Source organism: Bos grunniens, chromosome 14, assembly GCF_055505025.1.
Source record: "Bos grunniens cultivar Pamir isolate PY7600 chromosome 14, Bosgru_T2T1.0, whole genome shotgun sequence".
NCBI lineage: Eukaryota > Metazoa > Chordata > Mammalia > Artiodactyla > Bovidae > Bos > Bos grunniens.
Genome location: NC_141178.1, coordinates 62,126,805 through 62,141,608, shown reverse-complemented (window position 1 = coordinate 62,141,608; position 14,804 = coordinate 62,126,805). Strand labels below are relative to the sequence as shown.

The 14,804-nt window shown below is 42.8% G+C and overlaps 1 long non-coding RNA gene across 1 annotated transcript; it reads right to left on the bottom strand.

Moving 5' to 3' along the window:
* Positions 1-413: 413 nt before the first annotated feature.
* LOC147359528 (uncharacterized) lies at positions 414-2,416 on the bottom strand. Its single transcript, XR_015140255.1, has 2 exons — positions 2,279-2,416; positions 414-617 (listed from the first exon to the last, which is right to left on the bottom strand). It is a non-coding gene; the product is annotated as an uncharacterized LOC147359528 (long non-coding RNA).
* Positions 2,417-14,804: the final 12,388 nt, after the last annotated feature.

Genomic DNA, 14,804 nt, shown 5'->3' with positions numbered 1-14,804 from the left:
TATTTTTTCTACATACCCACTATTAATTGATACATATTCAAGGATACAATTCAGGGGATGTGAAAACTTGGCAACAAGCATTGACTCATCAATGAAATCCTTTACTAGTTTATTCTGACAGTTTTTAACTCTCTGAGAGGCTCTAAGCTATTTGAATATCTTAAGCTTCCCATGCCTCTCGAGGCTGGGAGACTGCAAACAATCGTATGCATAGCTGCAGGAGTCCGGGTAAACTTGTCAGGCGAGTTAGAGAGCCATCAGAGGGGTTTGGATTTAAACACTCCTAATTGCCCAGGAACTTTATTAATTGGAGCTGTAAGTTAACTCTTTGACAGAGAGAGAGAGATGGTGGTAGGGGACAGCCCCCAGTAAAGTCAGAGGTGAGAGCACAAAGCAATAAAGTAGGCAGACTCTGGTTTTTTGGGGGAAAATGCTCGAGAATATCCGGGGGGACTCCTGAGGCTCGATCCCGCCTTTGCGTATGCCGAGCCTCCTTCCTCATGACCTTTGTCACGAGTGGAATGCCTCACCGGCTCCCCGCATCTCCCCCTTTTTTATTTCTTAAAACAGCCAGATGTAGCTCAGTCGCGAGCCTCTGAATGCTCTGCCGAAGAATCCTGACAATACAAGGAAGAATTATTATTAGAAATAAAATTAAAACAGCCAACGTAGCATAGCCAAGGAAGGTAGACAGAATATTTTTTCCTGAAATGTAGTTAGAGAAAGTATGGAAGAAATCATTTGCTGTTCCAGCGGCAGTAAAATCTAATCGGGAGTGTTCCAGGGTTGCTATTTGATTGTGAAGTTTCCCTAAGTCTAAGCTAATGTCAGAGCTGTTCCAAATACCTGAAATATGGTTTTAAATCTTTTCCCATTCAAAATCTGTCTCATTTACTTTCAGGGGTGTTACACATATCCACCGGTAGTCAGCATGACAGGACAATGCCATTTTCACCTTTAAAGCCTGCAATTCAGTCCCAATATGTATTACTGCTTCCTCTAGGGCGTCTACCCTCATCTCTAATTTTCTGTCTATAGCTTCCTGTGTTGCCAATGCTAAAGAAACATTTTTGGACATAGAATCAACATATTGAGCAGTATGTACTTGTTGAGTCAATGATATTGCTGCCACAGTAACAGAAGTAATTGCACTTATCAAAGCTGCTATTCCCAAGATAAGTAAGCCCACAAACCGTCGTGTTCGCATTAAATCCTGCAGTTGTTGTAATACAGCCAAACCGTAATTATCATACCAATAAGAATGCACAGACACAGGTATCATGAGATAGGGTGGGCGTTTCAACACAACAAAAGAACAAACATTATATTGGGGGGTCAAACAAGATGAAAGCATACATTGTTCACAAGTTACGATATTAGGTCCACCTGAATAATTCATGTGTACATTTAATCTTTTGGAGTCATTAGTAAAGAGAAAAACATAAGGCGAGGGTACACAAGCTAAAACAGAATAAGTAGAATTGCTATTTGGACGGAATAAGGAAATGGGAGCAGTGGCAGCAAGGGCCCTCCAAATTTCTGGCTGCCAAGAGGTTCTGTTCTTAGTTGTATAAGACAATATAGGCGAAACAAATCGATTATTATGCCATCTAGTAATGCTTAAAGGCCAAGAAACCAAATCTTTCTTCCAATTATAAAATCTGCCGGGAAAGTCATCAAGGGGCAATGGGCTCCTATCTAGGTCTGAGTTACTCCAATCTTGAATCATGTAATTTCCTCCTCCCGGTATTCTGTAATCAGCTCTTAAACGATAAGTACAAGATTTCCAAATCGGATACCCTGTACGATCATCTATAGTGTTCCATATGGCATCTGAAGGCTCGGTATTATAACAACTTGGATATCCAGGAGGGGGTCTATGGATTATAAATTCGTGGGGATCAAGGGCCCCGGGCATACGAGCCTGTAAAATCCAAAGCGCTAGACGCCCTCTATGTTCAATACCTGAGGCTGGAGAATGAGTCAGAACTGCCTTTTTAGTGGCTCCGACACATCCTTCTTTAGGGGGAATAATAAAGCTTTCTATATCACTGGGGAAGTTGAAACAAACAGGAAGGTCGTCTGCTAATCCCCTGAAGGTAAAATTGAAATTAATAGGATATTCGTCTGTGGTATAGGAAGTATATGACCCTCCCAGTAACTGAGGCTGGTTTGTGTGGACCCGTAGGGGGTCACTGTTCCAGGTAACTATTTGAAAGGTTGGAGGGTCTGGGAAGTAAGCCCAATACTTTTCAGGAGTGGGGGAGGAGGCGCTTACCTGGCATGATAATAAGGCAAGCATAGCAATAAACATCTTCTCAGGGGAGGTTGGAGAGCCCTGCAAAGAGGTTATTCCCCGTGCCTGATGGCAGAGTGTTTTTATTTGTCCCCAAGTAGGTATGGAGGCATTCCGGGTCGCCTGAGTCAGGCGGCCTGACCTCCTTTTGTGAGGCAAAGGATCGAGGGGAGCGATATCCTGTATGTGAAGTTGAGACATCTGTTTGGTGGGCGGATCCGTCCCCTGCTCATCCGGGATCCCTGATGTCAGTTGCTCCGATGTCAGTGGTGTTTCCCGTGCTGGCGGGGGGAGCGAAGGCAGAGGAGGCCCTTTTCTCTTTCGGGGTCGCGGCGGCCGTGGAACTCGGTATCCGAGAGGCTGAGACATGGCGAATCAATCTATCCGGAACCCAAATTGGAGAATCTGCGTCCTGTGGAAAAATACAAGCATATCCTCGACCGCTGGTTAACAATGGGTCAGGACCTTTCCACTGTCCGGAAAGGAGGTCCTTCCATTTAACTAATGGTTTTGCATTCAATTGCTCCGGGCACCAATGGCGAAGCATTGCAGTCATTCCAGCTGAATCAGTATTTAAAATATTTATTACAAAAAGAGCATGTTGCAAGAGGTGATGGGGAGAACTATATTTAAACTCCCCTTCTTTTAGTTTTTGAATTTGGGTTTTTAACGTTTGATGTGCTCTTTCCACAATGGCTTGTCTTTGTGGATTATAAGGGATGCCTGTATTATGTTTAATTTGAAACTTTAGACAAAATTCCTGAAAAGACTTAGATGTGTAAGCAGGAGCATTATCAGTTTTCAAGGCTTTTGGCAGACCCATATATGAGAAACAAGTAAAGAGATGTTGTATTACGTCTTTAACTGCTTCCCCTGTGCGAGCAGTTGCAACAATAACATGAGAAAAGGTGTCTACTGTTACATGAACAAAAGACAATTTTGCAAATGAAGAGATGTGAGTTACATCCATCTGCCAGAGTGCATTAGGTTTAAGACCGCGAGGGTTAACTCCCATAGGTAAACTATTTATAGTAGTGGGACAATGAGAACAGGAACGAACAATCTCCCGAGCAGAGTCTCGAGGAATCTGAAATTGATATCTTAGCGCAGTAGCATTTTGATGGTGGAGTGAGTGAGAAGCTCGGGCTTCTTTAAAAGCAGAAGCCACTGTGACCTTAGTTAGTGAATCTGCCAGGTCATTTAAGGCATTTAAAGGTCCAGGCAATCCAGAATGAGCCCGAATGTGGCCAATAAAATATGCTCGGCTTCGTTTCCAAATTTGCTGCTGCAGTTTAGTTAACAAGTGAAATATTGCAGTTTTATTCTCAGGCAGGATCGCAGTCTCAATGTGTGGAAACAGCCTGACCACATACTGAGAATCAGAGTAAAGGTTAAATTCCTCCTCTGCAAACATAACAAAGGCCTCTATAACAGCTGTGAGTTCAGCTCTCTGGGCCGAAGTCTCCTGCGTATGTAAAACTTTACGTTGATCTTTTGTAACTATAGAAGCTCTGCCGTTAGCAGACCCGTCAGTAAAAACCATTTGAGCATCTGAGATGGGAGAGTATTTACACCTAACAGGGAAAATAACCGGGTGTTTAGACATAAAATTTAGCAAAACATGTGAAGGTAAATGATGCAGAATTTGGCCAAAATAATTTCCGATAGCAATCTGCCAATCTTCATCAAACATTAGAAGAGCATCAAGTTGTTTTTTATTATATGGAATTACAATTTCTGCTGGTTCTTTACCAAACAATTCAATGCTACGTTTTCTCCCTTTCAATATCAGTGTAGCTATCAGTCCTGGATAAGAGGCCACTACTTTTTTAGCCTGGGCGGGGAGATGGACCCATTCTAGAGGGCCATTTTGCCATAAAACTCCCGTAGGTGCTATTGGAGTAGCTAGGCAGAGGAATTGCCAATTTGTTTGTAAATTAACTCTTTTAACATAGCTATCAGATAAAGCTGCTTCCACTTTTTCTAAGGCCTCCTGAGCTTCAGCAGTTAATTGTCTCTTAGAAGTTGGATCAGGATCCCCACGTAAAATGTTAAAAAGAGGTTTTAATTCAGCAGTAGTTAATTTTAAATAAGGCCTGATCCAATTAATGTCGCTTAAAAGTTTTTGATAATCATTTAAAGTAACAAGGTGATCTTTTCTCAATTTTAATGGGGCATGAGTCACAGTTTCTGAATTGATAACCCGTCTTAAGTAAGTTATGGGCGGATTGACTTGAATTTTCTCTGGGGCAATTTTTAAGCCTCTGTCGGTTAAAGCCTGAGTCAAATCCTGGAGAACAGTTTGTAAATGAGCTCTATCAGGGTGAGCTATTAAAATATCATCCATATAGTGAATCATATACAGTTGTTCATATTTAGCCCTAATATCTTCTATAGCTGCATTAACAAATTTCTGACATAAAGTAGGGCTATTTTTCATTCCCTGGGGCAACACTTTCCATTGAAACCTTAAATAAGGCTGTTTAAAATTTTCTGCTGGTAAACTAAAGGCAAATCGCTTTTTATCCTCAGCATTTAAGGGGATGGTGAAAAAACAGTCTTGTAAATCAATTACAATAATATTATATCCTTCTGGGATGGCTACTGGGGAAGGAAGCCCAGGTTGTAAGGCTCCCATATCTTCCATAGTGGCATTAATAGCTCTTAAATCTTGTAAAAGTCGCCACTTGCCAGATTTTTTCTTAATAACAAAAATAGGAGTATTCCAGGGGCTATTGGAGGGCTCAATGTGTCCCAATTTTAGTTGTTCAGAAATTAACGCTTTGGCTGCCAGTAGTTTTTCTTTAGTCAGAGGCCATTGTTCTACCCACACAGGGTCCTGAGATTTCCACGTAATGGGGTCGGCAGCAAAAACAATGGCCTCCATCAAAAATTTGGATACCCTAACCCAGCACGGAACTTTAGAGGAGCAGGGCAAATTGGCTCAGTTATTCCTGTCTGCTGTTTACCTAACCCTTTTGAAGGGTCATAGCCCATTTGTAGCATTTGCAAAGTTACTTTATCATCAGGGCTAAAAAGTAACATGCCCATTTGAGACAGCACATCTCTCCCCCACAGCGAGAAGGGCAGCGAAGGAATCATATACGGTTGGAATGTTCCACGGGTATCCTCAAATTGCCAGTCTAAAATTTTTGCACTTTGAGCTACTGTAGGAGCTCTCCCGATGCCCACTAAGTTATTTGCAGTAGTATGTGTGGGCCAGGAATTGGGCCAGTCTTTCCCAGAAATACAGGAAACATCTGCTCCTGTGTCTAATAGCCCTTCAATAGACTTGCCACTGACAAGAATAGATTTCATAGGACGCTTTTTAGTAATTTCTGTTACCCAAAAAACCATGTCACTAGACCCAAATCCTTTGTCCTGTCTTTCATTTTGGGTGGCTGTTTGCCCAATTGCATTATGATAAGGCAAAAGTAAAAGTTGGGCTATTCTCTGTCCCTGATGTATTTGGAAAGTTTTAGTCGGGGGTGAAATCATTATCTGAATTTCTCCTGTATAATCTGAGTCAATTACTCCAGGAATAATTGTAAGACCTTGTATAGCTAAGGAACTTCTGCCTAGTATAATTCCTACCAGGCCTGTCGGTAATGGACCTTTAACTCCTGTAGGGATTTTTATAGTGGGGCTATCTGGTGTTAATATTGTTGAGGTGGTGGAACTGAGGTCCAGTCCTGCGCTGCCTGGGGTTGCTCTGATGAGCTCTGCGACGGGACGAAGGGAATGAATGGGTTCAGTGAGGCTGCCCCAATCGTTGTCGGGGCCTGGGGCTGGCCCCTCAACCCGTTTCCCGACTGCTGGTCGGGGCCTAAAAAGGCTCCATTTCTATGAAATCTTGACCTACAGTCCCTTGCCCAGTGATATCCTCTCTGGCAGCGAGGGCAAAGAGACCTAGGATTAATAGGCAGTGGGGCAGGGTTTTGCGGAGCAGCCACAGCCGGTTGGGCCGGATTAGGCAGATAAGAACCGGGTGGTCTTTGAGGGCACCCATGAAAAGTGTGTCCCGTCTGGCCACAAGAAAAACAAGTTCTAGGGAATGCATTCCTGCCTTGGTTATTGGGATCACCTTGTGATGGCTTGTTTTTGTTAGTAAAAAAGGATTGGACTGCCTGCTGATAAGAGTTTCCTTTTATCGCTGCAGCTATCGCAACACCCTGTAGCACTGATGGTCCTACATCTGCACACTGTTTCATATAATCAATTAGAGTTCCAGTTCTTCTAACAGGGCGCAATATAGCCTGGCAGGTAGAATTAGCATTTTCAAAGGCCAAGTGTTTTGTTAACAGTTTAGCTGCCTCAGAATCAGAAATTATTTTCTGGACAGCTTCTGAGAGTCGTGAGACAAAGTCTTCAAATGGCTCTTCCGACTTTTGTTTAATATCAGATAGAGCGGCACCTGATGCTTTACCATCAGGCAATGAGCGCCAGGCAGTAAAGGCACAATCAGCCACCTGTTGTATAGTAGTCCTATCTAATTTCATCTGTTCATCATACGAGGGGTAGTTGGTCTGTCCAAGTAGTATAGGTTCAGTGATATGTGTAAAGTCTCCATTTTGGTTAGAAAAAGCATATATACGAGCGAGATCATCATATTCAGATTTCCAAAGTATAAAATGTCTTCCGGACAGGCAGGCCCTAGCAATTGATTTTCATTCTCGAGGTGTTAAGCATTGACCTGCTAAATTTTTTACTAGCTGCATCGTATACGGGGCTTTAGGCCCATATGAGATACATGCATTTTTAAGTTCTTTTACCAATTGAAAAGAAACAGGCTCCCAGTCGATAGCCTTTTGTTCACTTTCATCATTGTCAAAAATTAAAGGGAAACAAGCCTGAAGCTGGGGATCGAATTTCTCGCCAGGGGCAGAAGAGGCCCGTCTCCGTGGGATCGATTTTGGAATTTTCCCACTTCGATAGGGAGGTGGCGGCAATAATGCGGGTTTAATAGGACCTGTACGGCGTGGTATGGGAGGTGGTATGGGAGGAGGTATGGGAGGTGGTATGGGAGGTGGTGGCAATGGCATAGAGTCCACATTCTCTGCTCTGTACTCAGGAGCTCTTTGAACTGTTTGGTATCCAAAGCTTACATATGGATTAAGTGGGACGGTCTCTTGGGAATCCCTAGGGGCATATGGCCTGATGGGAGACATTTCTCTTAAGTTGTTTGGAGCTGATGGCTTGACAGGGGAAGTTTCTCTTAAGCCTTTTGGGGCATCTTTGTTTAAGAGATGCCGATGTCCATCAGGGTGATATTTAACTGTTATCTCGCCTAAATTCTCTTTTTCTTTTGGGGAAGGCTGATCTTGTTTTTCATCCCTATCTTTAAGTTGTTCCTGAGTAGTCATGGCTGCTAACATTTTTCTTAGTTGCCGATAGTCAGGCGGGTCTTCGTTTTTCTCATTTTCCTCAGGTTTAACTACAGTTTCGACCTCATTTTCCTCTTTAAAAGTTACTCTTTTAGATTCAGGGGCAGGTTTAGCTACAGCATTTTCTTCACTATCACTTTTAAGATGTACTTTTTCTGAATCAGGGGCAGGGTCTAAGACATCTCTAATGATATTCCATAAGGAAAAGGCGTCATTAGGCACCTTTTCTGAGCCATGTTCGGCATGGTAAGTTTTTAGCTGTTTTCTTACTTTTTCCCAGACATCTAAGTTAACAGAGCCTTCGTCTGGAAACCAGGGACAGTGCTCTTGTACAAATGAAAGAAATGATTGAATGGCAGATTTTTTAACTTTGATTCCTCTTTTACCTAATAACTGTAAAATTACTCCTATAAAGAGCTGTCTTTTATTTGATTCAGTATTACCCATGTCAGAAAATTAAGTATAGTAAAAGATTTTGCTTTAAGCTATCAAAAGATCAGGCTTTTCTTTGGCCTTTTAACTTCAGAAACTGTTTTCTCTCTCTAAGTCTAACTCTTGAACACTTTTAACACTTCCCACTCCTCTCGCCCTGTCTATCCTACAGGGGGGTCCGCGGCACCCTCGAGTGGGGTCCTAGCCGTCCCGAACACTGGAAGAACAATAGGGCTGGTGACCCAGATTGTTCCGGGGGGAGGAACAGTAGGCTGATGGCCCAAACTGTTCCAAGGGAGGAGCAGTAGGGCTGGTCGCCCAAACTGCTCCGTGGGGGAACAAGAGGGCTGGTGACCCAGTTGTTCCGAGAACGGGGGGCAATAGGGCTGGTAACCCCAATTGCTGGGAGCTTACCTTTGAAGTCCCTGTTCGGGCGCCACCTGCTGGGGACCAGCCCCAGCTGATCCAGGGTGTTCGAAGGAGAGACGGCCTAGGCGACTATTTATATGCTAATTAGAGATATAGAGAACAATAGAATGAGGATAGCTCAGTAGGAAAATTCAGTGGAGAAAAGAAGCTGAGTAGCTTGGTTTACGCGGGAGACCAATAAAACTTCAAGACAAGAAGTTTGCACCACTTACGTAGGCCGCAGGCGCCCTCTCGAATAGCGGAAGGTGTCTCACCCTAGACTCCTTCTCGAGTGGGTCTTAGAAGCCCAGGCATGATTAGTAAGCGTGGTGGGTTCCGCGCTCCAGATGGAGACTCAGCTGGAGGTTAGAGGGAAGAATGACATGGGGAGACCAAGCGCTGGTGAACAAGGCCCGTAGCTTTATTTTTAACAGGGGCTTTTATACCCTAAGTTACACATAGAGGATAATAGGGGATGCAAAGTCAGCAGTCTTTGGTTCTTATCAAAAACCAAGGTTTCTTTCCTGCAAATGTATCGTATACAAATGGTTTAGGTGATTTACATCATCTTCTGGCCAGAAGGCCTACTAACATTTTATGACTCTTGACAAGGACTTATCAACAAAGACTTACTTTCTCTAAGAGTAATTATTTCAAGGTTTGGCACCATCTTCCAAAGATAAAATTGCATTCCTATAGGGCGGATGTGTAATGGGTTTACAACAAAGAAAGAATTTATTACCTTAAGGGTCTAAAGTTACTAACACCAAGGCCACTACTTATTTTTTCTACATACCCACTATTAATTGATACATATTCAAGGATACAATTCAGGGGATGTGAAAACTTGGCAACAAGCATTGACTCATCAATGAAATCCTTTACTAGTTTATTCTGACAGTTTTTAACTCTCTGAGAGGCTCTAAGCTATTTGAATATCTTAAGCTTCCCATGCCTCTCGAGGCTGGGAGACTGCAAACAATCGTATGCATAGCTGCAGGAGTCCGGGTAAACTTGTCAGGCGAGTTAGAGAGCCATCAGAGGGGTTTGGATTTAAACACTCCTAATTGCCCAGGAACTTTATTAATTGGAGCTGTAAGTTAACTCTTTGACAGAGAGAGAGAGATGGTGGTAGGGGACAGCCCCCAGTAAAGTCAGAGGTGAGAGCACAAAGCAATAAAGTAGGCAGACTCTGGTTTTTTGGGGGAAAATGCTCGAGAATATCCGGGGGGACTCCTGAGGCTCGATCCCGCCTTTGCGTATGCCGAGCCTCCTTCCTCATGACCTTTGTCACGAGTGGAATGCCTCACCGGCTCCCCGCAGCCCACCAGGCTCCCCCGTCCCTGGGATTCTCCAGGCAAGAACATTGGAGTGGGTTGCCATTTCCTTCTCCAATGCATGAAAGTGAAAAGTGAAAGGGAAGTCGCTCAGTCGTGTCCGAGTCTTAGCAACCCCATGGACTGCAGCCTACCAAGCCCCTCCGTCCATGGGATTCTCCAGGCAAGAGTACTGGAGTGGGTCGCCAGTGCCTTCTCCGCATGTACATGCTACTATATATAAAATAGATGACTAAAAGGATCTACTGTAGAGCACAGGGAACTCTGCTCAGAGCTCTGTAATGACCTATATGGGAAAAGAATCTAAAAAAAGAGTGGACATATTTATATATGTATATATATATAACTGATTCACTTTTACTTTACTGTACAGCAGAAACTAACACAGCATTGTAAATCAATTATATTCTAATAAAATGTTTTAAAGATATGCCTAATAATTTTGATTTTGATAGTCTATTGAATTTAAGGCATAGCATGTTTTGTACTGATTTTTAAGAAGTTGATTTTTAGATATCTTTTCATTTTTCAATTATTATAGGACATTTGATTTCCCTCTATTTAAGTAACTGTTCAAGCCCCTTGATTACCTGTGTCAACAAACATTAGGTTTTTAAGTTTCAGCATTATGTTGTTGTTTAGTCACTAAGTCGTGTCCAACTCTTTGCCACCCCATGGACTGTAGCCCACCAGGCTCCTCTGTCCATGGGACTTCGCAGGCAAGAATACCAGAGTGGGCTGCCATGCCCTCCTCCAGGGGATCTTCCTGACCCAAGGATCGAACCTGCATCGATCACATCCCCTGCCTTGGCAGCTGGGTTCTTTACCACTAGAGCCACCTAGGAAGCTTGAAATACTTCATAAAGCTTCTCAAAAACTAACAAGTTAGTAAGAAATTATAAAACCAAAATCTAAGGGAAAGATCTCTGACCTTTAAGATCAACATTCAAAACTGCTTTTGCCTAGACAGAATTTATTAATATTAATCCCACAGAAAGTCTGGAACTTTAAACGGGCATCCATATGGTTGAAAGAAAACCCATACCCCACACCACATGCATAAAATCACTTCATGCACATCAAAGACCAAATGGATCCATCAAAAACCTGAAATTTATATTGGAGCATATCTTTATGACACAGATAATCAAGGGGCTTGAACAATTACTTACATAGAGGGAAATTGGATGGTAAATAAAGATATAAAAATGTGCCCCATCTCATCAGAACCTGGAGATGTGCCTTGAATCCACATTGAGACACCATCCCAGGGTCACGAGTTTGTTTAAAGTTAAGGAGCTTGACCATACAAAATTGTAAATTCTATCCAAACATTAGTTACTCTTATGATCTAATATGTTTGTAATGCATTTAATTAAATATATTCCAAATCATTTAAAAACACTTCTGTAATAATTTCCAAAGAAATCTCTAAGGTTATCATTTACACATTTCAATATTTCCAGTATGTTGCTCAGCCCGGCATTGTCTAGTCCTGAAATGTTCCTGCAAGCACATCTCAAAGAACAGAAATCAACAGAGCCCCAACCAACACTCTGAGTTCAAAGGTGACCCATGTATTTCCCCAGACCCAGCAGGAGATGGGGACAATTCCAGCACTCTCCTCGCATGCTGCTGTCCTGAGAGGACTCTGGACTCTGATGGTCACTGTGCAGATTCCAAACCTGGGTGTGATCAGGACCAACTGTTCCACTCGGCTTCCTGGAAAGAGGCTAAACCTTGGAAAGGTCCTCTTTTGAGTCATTTCAACAGGTGGAATGAAATTAAATTAATTGAAACAGCTGTATGTATCCGTATCTAAAATAAACACCTGGTAGTTATGATTTTGAAAGTTATGACCCAAAACAATCTGAGTAGCATGTCTTACTGCCACCCCAGGCTTTTTCAAAGGCTTCCCAGGTGGCACTAGTGGTAAAGAATGCACCTGCCAAGGCAGGAGATGTAAGAGACGTGGGCTCTTCATCACCGGACGCATGGTTTTACCCACTCCCCTTCCACATTGTTTCCATAAGGATCAGATTTATTGGCAGGCTTTTTCCTCTGGGAGTATGTATGCAGAAATATGATAGTAATTTAAATACAGCCAACTAATAGCATGAAATGCAATTCATACAAACACTGTTTTAAGAGAAATGTATATTATTGTATATATTGGATGTAAAACTTAAGTAATAACCCCAAGAATGAGATGGCTAAAACCTAATAAGGCACTTTCATTGGCCCTCTATATGTTCTGCTGATCTGTTTTGCCACTGAGATTTTTTTGAAGGGAAATGATATTCTAGAACACCAAAGCTTGCTCTGTTTTTGGCAGTTTACATGCTGGCACATCTACTTTTTATGGCATTTGAAATTAGTTTTTGCATTCATTTTATCTTTTTAAGTATGTCTAGTATAAAAGGAAAACAAAACAAAACAAAACACTGCTGTTTATACCGCCCTGGTGTAAATTTCCAGTTTTCTGAAAAATATCAACATATACTTCATTTACTCTCTCTTTGCCCCTAGCTTTCAATTGCCCTGAGCATGCAATCCGCTTTCTAAGGAGCTGCTCCAAAACCCCAAAGTCTTCCCTGACTTGATGAGTTAGAAATGCATATCCATCTTTTTTGAAACAAATTTTTATATCATCATTAATTTCCCCACTTTGTGCGGCTTTTACTTGTAATTTCTACCTCCTGATTAAAAATAAAATCAGGCAGGCAGGGCAGTGGCTGTCATCCAGCCTCGTGTTGACAGGCACAGTAGAAAAATATTGACAAAATATTCTTTTTCAGGGTGTGAATTTTCCACTTTAGAGCATTATAAGAATAACGCTTGCAGCATAATTGAGACTTCACTTTTTATTACGGGCCTCACAGCAGGTGACCACAGCAAAGGATGTGTTGCCTATGAAAATCTTTATTTATATGAAAATGATACAATCATTAAAATGCAGGTGGAACATTGTTATCATTCAACACATCAGATTTTAATATAGTGAAAAATCACCTTTAACTTTTCTGCAAATTATGACCTAGAGGGACCCTTCACATAATGATTGTGCTATTTCTGTCAAAGTCACAGTCAATTCTGATACATTGTGGAAATTGAAATTAGATCCAGAATGAACTTGTGAAGTCCTGAAAGATGATTGGAGGTGTGAAATGCAAATATCTCCTGCCATAGTGATAAACAAGAAATATCACAGCCATCAGCCATTCCTGGCCTTCAAATGTGAATGAGCGCTCCCCAAACTGTGACCCAGAGAATTCTGCCACCCTCTCCATGGTGACTGCTAAGGAGCTGGGGGATGCAAGAGGCAGCCATCTGTGACTCCTCAAGGCAAACAAGGAAACAGGATTGGCCCCAGATAGCTGAGGTGCACACAACACGAATTCAGTGAGCTTGCATATTCAATACACAGAACGTGAAATTCCTTAACTTGATATCTGATCTTTGATGTTCAGACTGCCTGCTACCTTTGTTGCAAACTTGTATATAGTCTGACTCTACCTCCTGCCTCCTTGGAGCAGTTTTCTCAGGGCTACTGAGATGCTGTCTCCTGGGCTTGGAGTCCCACCAAATAAACCCTCCCACCAAATAAAATAATTCTCTATTTTTAGGTTGTGACTAATTTTTAGTCTACAGAGGTTCAGATTGCATCCCATTGGCAAGTTTATCCTCCAGGGAAGAGCAAGATGCTGAGTGTCCTCATCCTTGCTTTGCTAAGCTTTCTGAGAGGGTCGAAGGTTAAACCTGGGTCTGAAAGTAGGGTCTAAATGTACATGAACACTGGAAAAAAGAGAAAATAAATTGAGACGGCTAAGCTGGAGGGAACAGATGCCAGCACACACCTTAGATGACAAACCTGAAGCTGTTGCCACTTCCCAGTATCAGAACAAAGCCACATGTGGCTCTAATGACCATGTCTGGTGTCACAGGACATCATAGATAGCTTCCTGGGGACGGAGGATGTGACTGGGGCCGCATCTCACAGCAGAGGGCTCAGGCAGACCACACAATGTGGAGGGCAGGGTCCCCCCTGCCGGACAACCTTGGTGCTAGAAGCCACTCTGGGCTTGGTTGGCTCACAGTTCTCAAGGGAAAGGCTGAGGTTCTGGGCATCTGACTTGTCAGGGTGCAAGGAGCCACATTTAGATGTAGACATTGTAAAGGAGAATAAACCAGAGCCGCCGGCTCCCTGGGCCCTGCAGCCACATCAACAGGGGCAGCACAGACACCGTGCTGCCGTCTCCAGGATGTGAGTGCTTTCTGTCCTTGAATATGGAGCTCTGTTACTCTGTGAACCACTGTCAGCTTCCAGCTCCTGGGAGCTGCCACTCCTGGGGAGAGGCAGGGGTTCCTTAAATCAAGAGGGCACTTTGACAGAGGTAGGGCCATTTAAATATGTACTTTTAAATTAAATTTAGCACTTGATTCAGACAGTAAAGAGTCTGCCTGCAGTTCAGGAGACCTGGGTTCCATCCCTGGGTCGGGAATATCCCCTGGAGAAGGGAATGGTGACCCACTGCAGTATTCTTGCCTGGACAATCCCATGGACAGAGGAGTCTGGTGAGTTACACAGTCCGCGGGGTTGCAAAAGTTGGACACTACTGAGTGATTAACACTTTCATATCTAATATGTGCTCAAATCATCTCATTCAGTTATCTGCAGATATGTAGATACAGAAAGAAAATGGTTTACATGCAGATTGTACATGATTTTAGCAATTTCAGACTTACAATCTTACCCAAAAAATTAGTGTTTTTCAACTGCCTTGTGTACGTGTGAGTGAAAGTTGCTGAGTTGTGTCCGACTCTTTGCAATCCCATGGACTATATAGTCCATGGAATTCTCTAGGCCAGAATACTGGAGTGGGTAGCCTTTCCCTTCTCCAGGGTTTCTTCCCAACCTAGGGATCGAATCCAGGTCTCCCACACTGC